The 15,096-nt window shown below is 52.5% G+C and overlaps 1 long non-coding RNA gene across 2 annotated transcripts; it reads right to left on the bottom strand.

The window, feature by feature from the left end:
• Positions 1-1,471: 1,471 nt before the first annotated feature.
• LOC141277415 (uncharacterized) lies at positions 1,472-14,902 on the bottom strand. 2 transcript variants are annotated; one of them, XR_012328791.1, is made up of 3 exons: positions 14,814-14,902; positions 12,904-13,252; positions 1,472-2,255 (listed from the first exon to the last, which is right to left on the bottom strand). It is a non-coding gene; the product is annotated as an uncharacterized lncRNA (long non-coding RNA). The 2 variants fall into 2 exon arrangements; XR_012328790.1 differs by lacking the exon at positions 14,814-14,902 and adding an exon at positions 14,043-14,576.
• Positions 14,903-15,096: the final 194 nt, after the last annotated feature.

The raw sequence follows: 15,096 nt of genomic DNA, 5'->3' as shown, positions 1-15,096 counted from the left end.
CAGGGGATGCCTAGGGGCTTGGAGGCTGCAACCTTTCATTTGTATGGAGGGGACAGACTTTTCTGAAAATTGCAATTACATGGTGAGCACTTCGACTTAAATGATATTTTGTGTTCATTTTCAGGGGAAGAGAATAGGCACATGTCATCCTGTGAGTGCCGGACACTCGTGCTGGAAAGCTTGACCTGGAATGTGTTTCCGTGCAGCAGGCCAAGCCTCACTCACACCACCGCGCACCAAATACTCTGGTGCAACAGCCTCACGGGGCCCCCCAGTCCTGCTGGGGAGAGCCCTGGGGGCAGCAGAGGTCCAGGGAGGAAGGGAAACATGGAGTTCCCCAGTGTGCGTGGCAGCTGAATTCCTCCAGATCACACAGCCCGGCTCCCGGAATCAGTGGGAGCCCCTTTTCCTGGGCCTGCTGGGGGTTTGGCCAACAGGCAGCTGGAGTCCTTGGATGTTCTGCTGAGGGCCTCTCGTCCTATCCGTGTGCCCAGTAGCTCCAGAGAGCATGGCCCAGATGGCCAGAATCCCAGGAGGGAAAATCTCGGCTGGAGCCCAGCCAGCTCTTGGGCTTGGGGAGGGCTGCAGGGAGAGAGCAGGGGAGCAGAAGATTAGACGCAGGTGCATGGAAGGAATGATTTCTTGAACCCCTTCAGGCTCCAAATCCAGTCTGCCCACTTCGGCCCAGGCTCAGAGAACCGGACACCCGAGACCTGTGGACACGGTCGTGACCAGGGCTGTGGAGAGAAGAATCTGACGGATGGGGAGGCAGCGGACTGCGGGGCACACCCAGGAGGACCTCAGCTTCAGCAAACGGCTCAGGGACGCGCTGAGCCCAACCAAGTACTGCGGTGCCGCAGCGCCCTCTGTTGGCCAGAGGCGGAGGCCGCCTGTCCAGAGCTCTGCAATGGTTGGGGGAAAGCGGATGCCCGCAGGACTCCGGCCCAAACACAAGTTCCCTAAAGGGCCCCAGGAGTCAGCGCCCATTGAAGTGGTCATCCGAGCTGGGAGAACCTTGGCGACTCCTGCGTCAATCCCTATTGTGTCGCTGGGAAAACCGAAGCCAAGAGAGGGGAGATGATTGACCCCAAAATGGGCTGGCGCCAGGGACTGGATTATGGGGCTGGCTAAGTCCCAGTGCTGGTGCCATGGGATGGCCTGGGATTTCCCAGTCACCCCCACCGCCATGCTCCCCACCAACCACCCGGAATCGACCTACATCCGGGCAACTCCAGACAGGTCTCCCAGCCCCGCCTCTGCCCCCACCCCTTCTACCCAGACCCCTCCTCAGACACCATACCCTCCAATCTTCAGCACCCCCGTCCCCCAGACTCAGGAGACTACCTGTGCTCCCCAACAACCAACGATTTCCCACGTAAAGCCTTCGGCTTTTTTCTCATTTTTTTCCCCAGGAAATGAAAACTTGAATTTATTTCTTTTCTTTTCTTTTTTTAAATTAACTTTATTGGATTTTCTTTTTAATTACAAACCACAGTACTACATGTTCTTTGTAACAGCTAAACAAACCAGAGGTATCTAAAGAGAAAGTCGAGAATCTCCTCTCTCCCTTTCCAGCCCCACATCCCTGAGATCACTAACGTGGTCGAAGGAGTGTTGTCTTTCCTTATTGCTCTAAGGCTGTTCACTCAATAGGTAGGATTGAAACCTGCTGTGCATCGGGCCCTGTGCTAAGCCTGGGCTACTGAGGAAAATAAGACAACAGCCACGATGCCCACTGCCCTCAAGGGGCTTACATTCTAGAAGCGGGAGGAGATGCAATAGAGAGTAAATAAGAATATTTCAGGCAGTGACGAGTTCTCTGGGGGAGAAATGGTGGGGTGATGGGCTGGGATTGATGGGTTCTGAGTCAGAGACCTGGCCGCTTTGGGTGGAATTGCAAGAGGAGGGACATTTGAGTTGAGGCCCAATAGAGGGCACTGTAGGCCACTGTTCGAATGTTATTCTAAGGGCACCAAAAAGCCACTGAGCATAGGAAGGGGTTGCACAAGGACCCCTTGGGAGAATGGATTGAGGGTGGGCCAGTATGGCTGCCATGAGACAGAGGGAGAGAGAGAGAGATTTCTACTTTTAGATATTCCTTCTTTTTTATATAAAAATGGGCTTAGACTACATCCATTGCTCTGCTCATGTTCTTTTTCCTTCCAGTGCTTCAGTCAGAAAATGCAACTCCAGTTCCAAAGGGTTGGCAGGTCACACACACCCTGGGCAGCCAGCACCCCTCAGCTGCCGTAGCCCTGGTGGTTAAATCAATCTTTTAATTTTTCCAATCCAAAGGGTAAAAATTACATCACAGCAATTTAAGCAACAAAATTAATAAAGGAGTATTGGATTATAACCCAAAGTATAAAATAAATATCCATGAGTCCATACTGATTTAAATACATGATTGAATAAATTAATAAATGGGGAAAGAAGAAAGACATCTCCGGTGCAGAAGAATTCCAAGTAAATGACGTAGATACTTCATCCTAAAAGAGAAACGTATAATCCCCCACTCCTTACCTGGGGGCTGCACATAACGACTTCCTTCTAAAGGCATAATTTTACAGGGAAAAAGCCTGGCAATTAAGTCAAGAACTGTCATAAGTCACGTTGACAGTGTCTGTGACCGAGTCCAAATTGGCTCGTCCTGCTTGCCACACAACAGGCCAATGAGACGATGAGTTGTTCAGGGCAAGGAATAGCAGCTTTATTTGGAAAGCCAGCAGACGGAGAAGGTGGTGGACTAGCGTCCCAAAGAGCCCTCCTGGCTGGGTTTGGACGCAGCTTCTTTTATAGAACAATGAGGGGGAGGTGAGGAGGTGAAGTTAAAAAGGCGATAAGTCGCTGCAAATATTTCCTGGTTCCGGCCAGACTCTGGAGGGGATGTGTTAATTTCTTCTTTCCTGCAGACCTGGGCAGGATGTTTCCTGTGAGCTAAGGCTCAGGCATGGAGGCAGGTTTCCCAGAGATGAGCCATTACGTATACTTTAAGCTCTGCGCAACATCCTTTCACTGATTAACTTGTAGCAAAAACAATATAATACAAAGGTTAATGTGAAAGAAACAGATCCAATATGGAGTCAGGTTTGTTCTTCCCTATTACGTATGTACCCTTGATATGATGTGATAAGAATGGCGCTTTACCTCTGTGGTCAACCTCCCCAAAAGGCATAGCCCCCGCCTATGAGAAAAAGATCAAATTCCAGCAGAGGGGCATTCTACAAAATCCTGACCAATACTTCTCAAACTGTCAAGTCATCAAAAATAAGCACAGGGCTTCCCTGGTGGCGCAGTGGTTGAGAGTCCGCCTGCCGATGCGGGGGACACGGGTTTGTGCCCCGGTCCAGGAGGATCCCGCGTGCCGCGGAGCGGCTGGGCCCGTGAGCCATGGCCGCTGAGCCTGCGCGTCTCTGCAACGGGAGAGGCCACAACAGTGAGAGGCCCGCGTACCCAAAAAAAAAAAAAAAAAAAAAAAAAAAAAGCACTGTCTGAGGAAAGGTCACAGCCAAGAGGAGCTTAAAGAGGTTAAATGTAATGGGGTATCCTGGATGGGATCCTGAGACAGAAGAATGTAAAAACTAGGAAGATCTGAATAAAGTATGGACTTTAGTTAATAATAATATACCAGTATCGTTTCTTTAATTGTAACAGATGCACCATGCTAATATAAATTGTTAATATCAGGGGAAACCGTGTATGGGGTGGGGGGAGGGGTGCCTATGGGAACTCTCTATCTGCTCAATTTTTTCTGTAAGTCTAAAACTGTTCTGAAAAATAAAGTCTACTAGTTTAAAAAATACATATCTCATGCAACTGACAAGGGCTTAATTTCCAAAATATACAAACAGCTCATACAACTCAACAACAAAAAAAACCATAAACAACCCAATCGGAAAATGGGCAGAAGACATAAATAGATATTTCTCCAAAGAAGACATACAGATGGACAACAGTCACATGAAAAGATACTCAACGTCACTAATTATTAGAGAAATGCAAATCAAAGCTACAATGAGGTACCACCTCACACCGATCAGAATGGTCATCATTACAAAATCTACAAATAACAAATGCTGGAGAGGGTGTGGAGAAAAGGGAACCTCCTACTTTGTTGGTGGGAATGTAAATTGGTGCAGCCACTATAGAAAACAGCATGGAGGTTCCTCAAAAAACTATAAATAGAGTTGCCATATGACCCAGCAATCCCACTCCCGGGCATATATCCAGAAAAAACTATAATTCAAAAAGACACAAGCACCCCTATGTTCATAGCAGCACTATTCACAATAGCCAAGACATGGAAACAACCTAAATGCCCATCAACAGACGAATGCGTAAAGAAAATATGGTACATATATACAATAGAATACTACTCAGCCATAAAAGAGAATGAAATAATGCCATTTGCAGCGACATGGATGCAACTAGAGATTACCATACTAAGTGAAGTAAGTCAGAAAGAGAAAGACAAATACCATATGATATCACTTCTATGTGGAATCTAAAATATGACACAAATGAACTTATCTACAAAACAGAAACAAAATCAGACGTAGAGCACAGACTCGTGGTTGCCAAGGGGTTGGAGGAGGGATGGATTGGGAGTTTGGGATTAGCAGATGCAAACTATTATATATAGAATGGACAAACAACAAGGTCCTAGTGTATAGCACAGGGAACTATAGTCAATATCCTGTGATAAACCATAATGGAAAAGAATATGAAAAAGAATATATATATGTATAGCTGAATCACTTTGTTGTACAGCAGAAATTAACACAACATTGTAAATCAACTATACGTCAATAAAATAAGTTTTAACAATACATATCTCATTGTTGTTTTAAATTGTATTTCTCTGACACCTGCTGAGGCTGACTGACTTTCCATATATATTTTCTGTTAACTGCTTGTTTATACTTCTGCCCACTCTTTTATTTTTTGCCTTTTTCTTATTGGTTTATAAAATTTTTTTCATAGTAAGGATATTAACCGTTTGTCTATTACACATGTTGCAAAGGTATTTTTTTTCAGTGTGTTGTTGACCTTTCTATTTTGTTTGTGGAAACTTATGTCCCTCTGAAATACTTTCTTCTGTAACCAAATCTTTCTCTCTCTCTTTTTTTTTAAAAGAGAAAGTCTTTTCTTTTTTAATTAATTAATTAATTAATTTGGCTGCATTGGGTCTTAGTTGCGGCATGCAGGATCTTCATGGTGGCACACGGGCTCTTTGTTGTGGCACGCGGGCTTCTCTAGTTGTGGCGCGTGGGATCTAGAGCACACGGGCTCAATAGTTGAGGCACGCAGGCTTAGTTGCCCCTTGGCATGTGGGATCTTAGTTCCCTGACCAGGGATCGACCCTGCATCCCCTGCAGTGGAAGGCGGATTCTTAACTACTGGACCACCAGGGAAGTCCCTTTCTCTCTCTTTTTTATGGCTTCTGGGTTTCCTGTTCCCGCAAGGTTAAAGAATTATTCTTCTAACTTTTCTCCTAATATTTTTAGCTTTTATTTTTCACTCTAAAACTTTAATCCATCAGGGGTCTATTTTGTAGGTGTTGTCAGGTCAGAGGGAAGGATTTGGCTTTATTTTCTTCCCGATGGGTCACCGATAGGGCAGCATCATTTATTAAATAAATCGACTTTTCCCCTAAATTGACATTCCCCTTTAATAAATAAGTTCCCATACAGATCCTTTACATCTGCGTCTGGAAGACTGAATTCCCCAGTTCTCCATGCTGCCATCGACATCCAGCTCAAGAGCCCATACCCACCTTCTCCTTAAAGGCTGTAATCCCCCACCCCATTCCTCCCAGCTGGAATCTGCCTTATCCCCACCTGACTTGCCATGGAATTCATTCATTCAAATTGCATACACGTTTATTGAGCTCCTCCTGAGTGTCAGGCATTGGACCAAAGAAGACTGTCCCTGTCTTCTAGGAATTCACAGCCTGGGGAGAGAAGGGAGAACAAAGTGAGGACAGGTGACTCTGGGGGAACAATGGTGGGAGAGGTGTCAGAAAAGCTTCAAGAAGGGAGTGCTGCCTGAGGTTGGTGAATAGTCCAATGGAGAGCAGGTGTTCACCCGACAGCCACGGAGGAAGGGGCCGCCAGGTGGCAAGAACTGTGTGTACAAAGGCACGGAGGCAAGGCAAAGCCTGGTGTGTTTGGGGAGCTGCAAGTGGTTCAGAGGCCCCAGGAAAGGAGTGTCGGTAGAGAAGAGAAAGCAAGGGGCAGTCTGCAGAGTGAAGCGTGAGACAGGCTGGGACCTGGAATCTGGGACCCTTTGCTGCCATGCTTGCACCTGGACAAAATACAAAGAAACTACAAGGGACTAAAAATAACTGCGTGCATGTACAGTTGGGGCAAATTATGGACAAAAAGATACAAAAAGACCAAAAATCCCGATTGCCACTTCTGAAGAATGGAGAGCAGAAGCAGGGTACCGGGCATGCCCCCTGCACACAACACCGCCGAAGGGGTAGGCAAACCCCCTAAGCCCCCCCTCAGGCATGACCCCTGGACCCAGCTTGCCCTCCCTTTGGAGCGAGTGAGCAGGGGAATCTGTTGCTTGTTCTCACTCCCCTCTGCTGCAGCAGGGGTCCCAATAAAGCCTTGCCTGAATTTCTTGTTTGGCCTCTGGTCAATTTCTATTGATTAAGGACGTCAAGAACCCTGGTCCGTAACAAGTGGGGCCAGAGCACATGCAAGCGTACTGCAGAGTCTGCCATTTCTCCCGAGAAGCACAGCGTCGCAGCGAGTGCACCGACGCTCATTTCCCAGCTCCACATTCCGCCCAGGCTGTCACGTACTTAGTACTTTGCTTTCAGTTAGCTACTCTTTTCCCTTAAAATAAATTAATTTTAAAGGGTCACTTTGTATCACCTCCATAAATGGGAAACCAGTATCCCTTGCTATAAATAAAAGAAAATAGAACAAAAGCCTTAAAAGGAAACATTTCTATGAAAATTAAAATTGTTCATCTGTACTACTTTTTTTTTAAAGGAATCTCCCAGCCAACACAACAAATACTTCACTTTAGGACACACTGGTGTGGTGAGTAAAAGCATGGGTTCAGCAAGCCAGGCCGCCTGGGTCCAAATCTCAGCTCTGAAGAGTATTAGCTACGGATCCTCGGGGAAGCCAGCTTATCTCCTGAAGCCTCAGTTTTCTCATCTGTAAAATGCGGTAGTAATAGAAGCTACCTCAGTAGGTTGTGTGATTAAATGAGAGGATGTTGGTACCATTTCATGAATGTTCTCAATATGCATTGTCTAGTTTGGGGCTGTGGGAAGCCTTCCCAGGATTTGAAATAGGAGAAGGAGATCATCTAATTTGCATCTTGGAAATTAATCTCCCTTTGGCGTGGGGTACGTAAGGAATGACTGGGAGAGACCATTCCGGGCTACTGTGGTCCCAGTGAGCAATGATGGAGTCCTGAAGCCTCCAGTGGGTTGGAGGAGAGGCAACTGGACGTTGGGAAGAGAGGCAGGGGGCAAGGCTGGCACCAAGATTCCAATGAGGTGGATGGTGGCGTCCTTCAAGGAGGGAGGAACACAGGAGGCCACAGGACTGTGGCTCAGGATGTGAAGAGGATGATTTTGTATACTTGGAGTTGGCAGAGTCTGTGGAATCCCATGTCCAGAGTTGGCTGACTTTGGGCCTGGCGTTCAGGAGTGAGTAGGTTATGCCTTTGGGCTGAGGTCATTCCCCGATGCCCAAGCCTGAAAGGCTGCAGATCAAGCCAGTGCTGAGTCTGCGTGAGGAAGGTGTGGGCAGCCGTGGTGGTCCAGGGCAGAACAGGGGTCAGAAAAGCACCCCCAGTGGCGTCCTTCCTGCTGCCTCTTCATGGCTGCGCTGACCCTTCCAGGAGTGGCCTGACTGAGGTCCCTTTCAGCCTGTGGCCACTCCCAGGCTCATTCCCCCCATGTTCTGCCCTATATTGAAATGTGGGAAGGGCTATGGCACCAAAGGGGAACAGTGATGACCCCAAATGGGGTGGAGGGAGAATACTAGGGAAGTCTTCCTCCCGAACTCTCTGGGGTCTCATCTGGCTACCACCCCAACCCTGCCCCCCTCCTCAGTGCCCTTCGACTCCCCCTGCCCCTTTGATCAGATTTGGAATCGGAAGGTCTTGATGGCATCTCCGCAACAGAAGCTCAGGTCAGTGCTGCTCTGGGAAGCCCTTCAACCTCCTGGATCCCCCTGACACTGTCTCCTCATCTCCCCCACCCCAACGCCCCGCCCCCACCCAGCGGTGCCCAAGAGTTTAGATAGGAGTTCCTTGAGTGGAGGTTCCGGTTGTCCTTCCTTCCGCCGCCAGGCGTCACCATCGGCCTGGAAATGGAAGGTGCAGGCAGGCCGTCTGGACGCCCGGGCGACCGTCGGAGGGCGAGGGGGTGATGCGCCCCGCCAGCCCTATGGGGGAGGAGGGGAAGGGACCCAGCGGGGTGGACGCCTCGACCTCCGGAGGAGGCTGCCACGGGGGGCTCTGGACCCAGTGTCCGTTGGGGGTCCAGAGGGGCGCGCGCCCCTGAATTCGGGCCGGAATGGAGGCGAACCCGAGGGCCAGGGTGCAGGTGAGCGTGGCCTCTACGCCCACCCTGAACCCCTTCCGTGAAAAGGAAGCGGGAATTTCTCACTACAGATGTTGTACTGACCCTTTCACAAATAAAGAACTCGAGGCTCCCTTCGCGTGCCCGAGGGGGCACGACCCCCCTCCCCGTCTCAGTCGAGGCTATTTTCGCTCCAGAGCTGCCTCCTGGTCCGACAGCGACGTGAAAGCCTGTGGTTGACTGAATAACTGAATGCGTATATAAGAATAGGCGGCGTTTATTGAGCACTAACTATATGCCAGACGCCGTTCCCAACAAATTTATACTGTTATTATCCCTATGAAGAAACCGGGCACAGTGAGGCGTAATCATTTGCCCAAGACACAGTGGCAAACGCAGGATTGGGACCCAGGGGATCTGGCTCCAGAGCTCGATCGCGCAACGACATCTCTGAGCAGCACAGGCCCTTCATTGTCTTAAGGCGTTGTCATCAAACGCCTGGGCACCGGGCACTGGCGAGCGAGAGGGGGCAGCGCGGCGGTCAGGTGAATCCTCGCCTTCCTCGCGGCGCAAAGCGCCCGCAGGCAGCGTCCCAAGTGCCCACCAGGCGGCGCGCTGACCCCACTCACGTCCGACACGACACGCCAGCGCGGTCTCCTTATCATCCCCCGGGGAGTTGGCTTTGACCACGGCGACCTGTGTCCAGCCGACAGGTGGAGAACAGATGACCTGGTGCCAGGTGCGGGGCCCCTGCCAGGTGCCCTGCAGTCTAGCGGTGCAATTCAGGCCCTGTTTCTCCCCCTTGCTTCCCACCTCCGAAGATAACTGGCGAGTAGCTGGAAGGGGCGCGGCCAGACTCCTTTCGCTCAAGTGCTTCGCTGTTTACAAAGCACTTTCCACCAGCTCGATGCAGATAAAGGACCAGGGTGTACATGTGCCCAGTAGAGAGCCAGACGCTCTCACCCTCACCGAGTCCTCACCCCAGGAGAGGGGCAGTGTGATCCCCCTTTACAGACGGGGCAGCTGAGGCCCAAGGAAGACAAGAGGTTCTCCCAGATCACCCGCACAGCCGATCTCAGAGCCAGACCCTAATCCAGGAGGGCTGGACCCCACGTCCTTATCCTTTCCTCTCAACAAGAGCACACGAGGGAGCCTTTTGAGCAGGAGGGCCCTCCTGGCTGGAGAGACCTGTGAGAGGCAGGGGCATAGACAAAATGACCCCTCAAAGCCGGAGGCAGGAGGTAGGTACAGTGTGGGATGTGAGTAGCTTCCCTCAGGCTTCTGAGGCCAGGGGGTTCCCACCTGCTTCCTGGCTCCCCTGTCCCTCCCCTGCCCCATCCCCCCTCTCTTCCATCACTCTTCCCTACATGACTGGCCCTGGCAGCCCCATTCTGCACCCTCGCTGTGCTCTGTCCTTTGCGACTTCCTCCCACTCTCACCTCTGATAACTCTCGAGGCTCACACACCTCCCAGTCTGGTCCCTTCAGTGGGAACTCCACTCTGCACCCAGCTCTTTGCTGCACCTGAAGCACCTGACGCCACCTGTCCAGGGTGGGGCTCTGCATCCTCCCACAAACCTGCCCTCCGTCCTGTGTCCCGCGGGCCAGAAAGCTGGGGGCATCTTTGACCCCTCAACCCCAGTCCTAGAGCCTAACTCCTCTCCATTCCACTCCTTAAATGTCTGTCAAGGCCATCCCCTCCTTCCCATCCCAAGGGGTTCTGCCCTAACCCAGGACATCATCACCTCCCAGCTTCCAGTGTCACCCACTCTCTTAAATCCTCTGCCATCAGAGTGATCGTTCTAAAGTGCAAGTCTGCCCCTTGTTTAAAACTTGTAAATTAAAAACCTGTAATACAAAACAAACACCTTTATCACAGGAGGAAGCCCCAAACCTTTCACTAGACCCACAGAGCCCTGAGCCGTCCAGCCCCGGCGCATCTCTCTGGCTCTGGCTCACTCCCCACTCCTTCACAATCCTTACTGCCTCTGGCTTCTCCAAAGCACCAAACTCTCCCTAGTCTCTGAGCCTTAGCATGCGCTGTTCCCTCTGCCTGGAAGCCCCCACCCCAGCTCAATGGCTGGCGACGCCTCCTCGCCCTTCTGGTCCCAGCTGAAACGTCACATCTCACAGAGCTTTCCCTGACCACTTCCAGGTAAAGTGGGCCCCCTACTTGGTTTCTCTCTTACTCAGAACTTGGTGATCTTCATCCTTCATACCACCTTCCAGCATCTCAGAGCTTGTGTTTTTGTATGCTTAGCTATTTAATCTCTGTCTCTCCCAGAGCCCCAATTCTCCACGCGAATAAGGACTGCCATCTCTCAATCACAGCTGTACCCTCACACCCAGCCCAGGACCCGACATACAAGTAGACACCCGATAACTATTTGTGGAACAAACGAGTCTTTCATCTTGTCCTCATCAGAACCCCATTCTCAGCCTTTCTTTCATCTCTGGCCTTTGCATGAGCTGCTTCCTCTGCCTGGAAGGTTCTTTCCTTCCCCTCCCACCTGAGCTGATCCGCATATCACAAGACCAATTTCTCTGGGATTCGTCCTTGGCCCCCTCATTAGAATTAGGGTTTTCCTCTGGGCTCCCCTGGTTCCCTCTATGTAGCATTCTATCATAACACTTAAAAATTGCAATTTTCCAGGTAAACATGAGAGATTGTTAGCAATAATGAACTACTCCCCCCTCTCCCCCGCACCTCTCTGCTCCAAGCGGCTCAAGGGCATCCATTCTCTGCCTTTCAAAGCATCAGGAGCCCCATTTCCTATTTATTCAATAAGCGCTGACCGGGCACCCCTCTGTTGTTTTCTTTCCTCCAGCACTGGGGTGGTAGGGAGGAGGGGAGGCATATAGACAGGATTCTTCCAAAGGTGAGACTGAGGCAGGCGAAAGCATCAGGGGTGCTAAGCAAACGCCCAGTCGACCGACATCCAGGGTGCAAGTGGGTGCCAAGGAGGCTGGGGGCCGCGGGGCGGTACTAGCAGGTTGAGTTCTTCCCCTTTCGTTGGGCATCTGCTGTGTGCAAGGTGTGGTGGGGAGGGCGTTGGGGGTAAGAGGAGAGGTGAGCCTGCATGGCAGACACACCTGGGGTTACCTCCAGCACAGCTGCGCACAGAGTTCACTGAATCTGCCATCTGTCTCCCCACCCTGGGAGCAGGTGGAAGGACCGAGGTTGGGTACAGTTGCCGGAGGAATCTCGGCCAAACCTGTGGTCACTTTTTTGTCTCTGCCTTGCCAGGCTGCTCTGCTCCTCTGAGCTGCTGCTTGTTCCCTCTATCCTGACACTCCCCATACACCAGTTTATCAAAGTGAAGTCCAGAGACCACCTCCATCGGCATTACCTGGGAAGGGGGCAAAAATGCCTGGTTCTGAGCTCCCATCTGCTGACCCTGGGGTGGGACCCTAGCATCTGCATGTGTACAATAACCTCTGCTTGGCACTCTCGAGTGTGAGAGCCCCAGTACTTCTGCTGCTTCCAGGATCAGCCCACACGCCCTCCTTGCCCCTGGCTGCCGGCTCCTGTCTGGGATCCTTTGGGGGCTGTTCTTCCTCTGCCCACCCCTTAAATGCCAGGGTGCCCAGGGGTCCTCCATCCAAGCCCCTTATTCCTCTTTCACATCCACACCTCCAGTACCCCCAGCTAGACTTTCATCTGCCCTTGTTTGGCCAACAGCACCCAGATTTGACATGACTGATACTGACCTCCCCACTTCCCCAGAAGCCACCTTCTACCCCCCAACACATCCTCTCGCATGTAGTGCCCACCTCAGCGAGCATCCTGCCCATTGCCCAAGCCAGAAACTTGGGTATCATACTTGACTCTCTGTCTCCCTTCCTTCCTCATTTCAGCAACAACTCAATCCTGATTTGCCTCCCTCCTAAAGATGTTTTCAGTCTACCCCTCTCTCTCACCCCAGACCATTGCATTTATCCCCTAACTGGTTCCTTTCCTCAAGTCTTTCCTCTTTCCAGTGAATTTTCCAAAAGCTTTCTAAACTGCAAATCTGACTACACTCACCAGCCCCCTTAAAACCCTTCAAACGATTTTCAAGGTCCTAACCCCCTTGACCTGCAGGAAGGACCTTCCGCCAGCTGGCCCCAGCTTGCCGCTCCAACTTCCTCCCCTCCCCACTGAGCTCCAGTAACAACAAACTGCTTCTTGTTCTGGCCTCCAGACCTTTGACCATTCAGTCAGTCCTTCGGCATCACCTCCTCCAGGAAGCCATCCCTCTCGGATCCCCCCACCGTCCCCGCCACCCCCCACCCCACCCCACCCCACCCCGCATGGTCCTTAGTGTATCCATCCTGCCTGGTAGAGGGATCTGTTATTCTACTCACCACACTGAGTTATACTCATTGATTTTCATGTCTCGGTTCCACGCTACGCAGTGAGATCCTTGAGGGCAGGGATGGTGTCCAATTCGTCTCCGTGTCCCAACCCCTGGCCCGGTGCCTGGCACTGAGGACAGGCTTGGCCGATGGATGATGGATGAATGCAGAGGGGAAACTTGAAGGAAGTGACAGCCAGGAAGAGCCAATAGGGCAGTGAAGGCCAGCCTGGCAGGAGGCGCAGCCAGAGCAAATGTGTGGGTAGTAGAAAAGCAAGAGCTTCCCTTTATCGAACGCCATGACTGCCTGCCAGCCATTGCGCCCGGGCTTCGCTTGCACATTCGGTCTCATTTAGTTCCTGCAACAACAGATCAAGACACTGGCATCAGAGAACCAAAGCAACTTGCCCAAGGTCACACAGCCAGGCTTGGAGTAGAATCCAGGGCTGTCTGGCCTGAAGACCTGTGCTCTTTCTGCTGGGTCACACTGCTCTCCTGGGGATAGGACCTCCTGGAGATGGACAAGGAGTGGGCCCAGCTACACACCTGCCTAGCTGAGGGCCGGAACCAGCTGCTCACGCTCAGGCCGACAGCTTCTTCCTCCCAGCCGGACCAGAGGCTCAGAGGCCAGACAAGGATTTATCTGTTCCTCCCTCCCCAGGCTTTGGGTGGGGGAGGGGGGTCTTTGACTAGACATGCACACACCCCCACCGCCACCACCAGGGAAGGGCTGCTGCATCCCATACTGCCCAGGGTGCCTGGGGAATGCAGGGGGCTCTGTGATGCTGTCTGCGCTCTGCAGAATCTGTCTCCCTCATCGCACTTGGCCCAGGCTGATATTAACATTCATCTGCATTCCCCGCGCACCCGCCTGGCAGATGGTGGGGGAGGAGGCTGGGTGTGTGCTGGGGGCTGCAGCCAGAGACCAAGCTGGGCCTCGGGGGCCAGAGCGGAGTGCCCACCCATCCTGCCCCAAGGGCCCAGCCCAGGCTGGGGCTGCTCCAAATGCTGGGGTACCTCCTCACCCTCACAGCCTCTGAGGGGTGCTGGGTGCTAGAATCCGACCTTTGATTTTTCTAAGGACTAAAGGGGCCCTGCAATTCCAGGAAGAAAACCCAGAGGTGTGGGGGGATGGGGGATGGGCCCCACCTTTGGGAATCTTGGATGAGGGTCATTTTCTTCCTCCTCGCCTGGGAAGTTTGCAGAGACCGGAGATAGAGACCCTGCTGGCATAGGAGCCCCACATCCCAGCCTGGGGCTCCCTGGATCACAGGGAGGGCAGTAGTGAAGAATGGAGGTACAGCCTCCAGGGAGGCCTTGCCCACCTGGCTCCCCAGCTTCTCAGGAGGCTTACCCCTGACCCCAGCCCCAGAATCCAGTCTGGACCCTAGTGGCCTTTTCAGCCCAGCGCTCCAGCCAAAAGTTCCCTGTTACAGCGACTGGACTGAGAGGTATTGGGGGGAGGCAGGGAGGGTTATCCCTGCCCCTCTGAGTAACGTAGAAGAGGAAAGGAACTGACTCCTGAACAAAAGGAGTACAGGCTAGACATCTAGAAGAACTTCCCTCAGCACAAACGCAACTCTTGCGGAGAGAAGTGGACTTTGGGCTGTGGGAATAGGCTACAGTAAGGAAGACGTTCTTTTCTGGCTCTCGTAATGAGTTCGGGAAAAATGACCTTTCCAAATTCCAGGCCTCTTGGGATTCAGGGCAGGGCAGCGGATCCCCAATGCTCGCGACCGGGGACAGGCGCCCTGCCAGAGGGGTGGAAAAAGTAGTGCCCCTATTCCCGAGGCCACCACCCTCTCCCTTCCTCGCCCAGTTACTCCGCCCCCACATCCTGCCCCTCGCGTCCTAGGTCCCTGGGTTGCTGGCCGGCAGGGGAGGAGTTAACTCTGGAGGTACCGGCTGGGCTCACAGTACCTGCCGCCGCCGCCGCCGCCGCCGCAGCCGGTGGGAGGGACGAGGAAGCGGGAGCCGCCTGGGCGCCAGAAGCGCTCCAGTCTGGCGGGGCGCTGCGCGGGTAGCGGCGGCGGGTCTCGGCGCGGCCAGGGGCGTCCGCCAGGGGGCGCGCCGCGACGGGGCGGGAGGGGCCGTCTGGTCTGGGGAATTAGCACAGGGACGAGCGCGCGCGCGGGTCCCCAACACATCTGGGCGAGAGCGGCGCCGCTGGAACCGAGGGGGCATATCTGGAGCGGCGGAGCCA

This window comes from Tursiops truncatus, chromosome 20, assembly GCF_011762595.2.
Source record: "Tursiops truncatus isolate mTurTru1 chromosome 20, mTurTru1.mat.Y, whole genome shotgun sequence".
NCBI classification, from domain to species: domain Eukaryota; kingdom Metazoa; phylum Chordata; class Mammalia; order Artiodactyla; family Delphinidae; genus Tursiops; species Tursiops truncatus.
The sequence above is the reverse complement of the archived record's forward strand: the minus strand, read 5'-3'. Positions and strand labels throughout refer to the sequence as shown.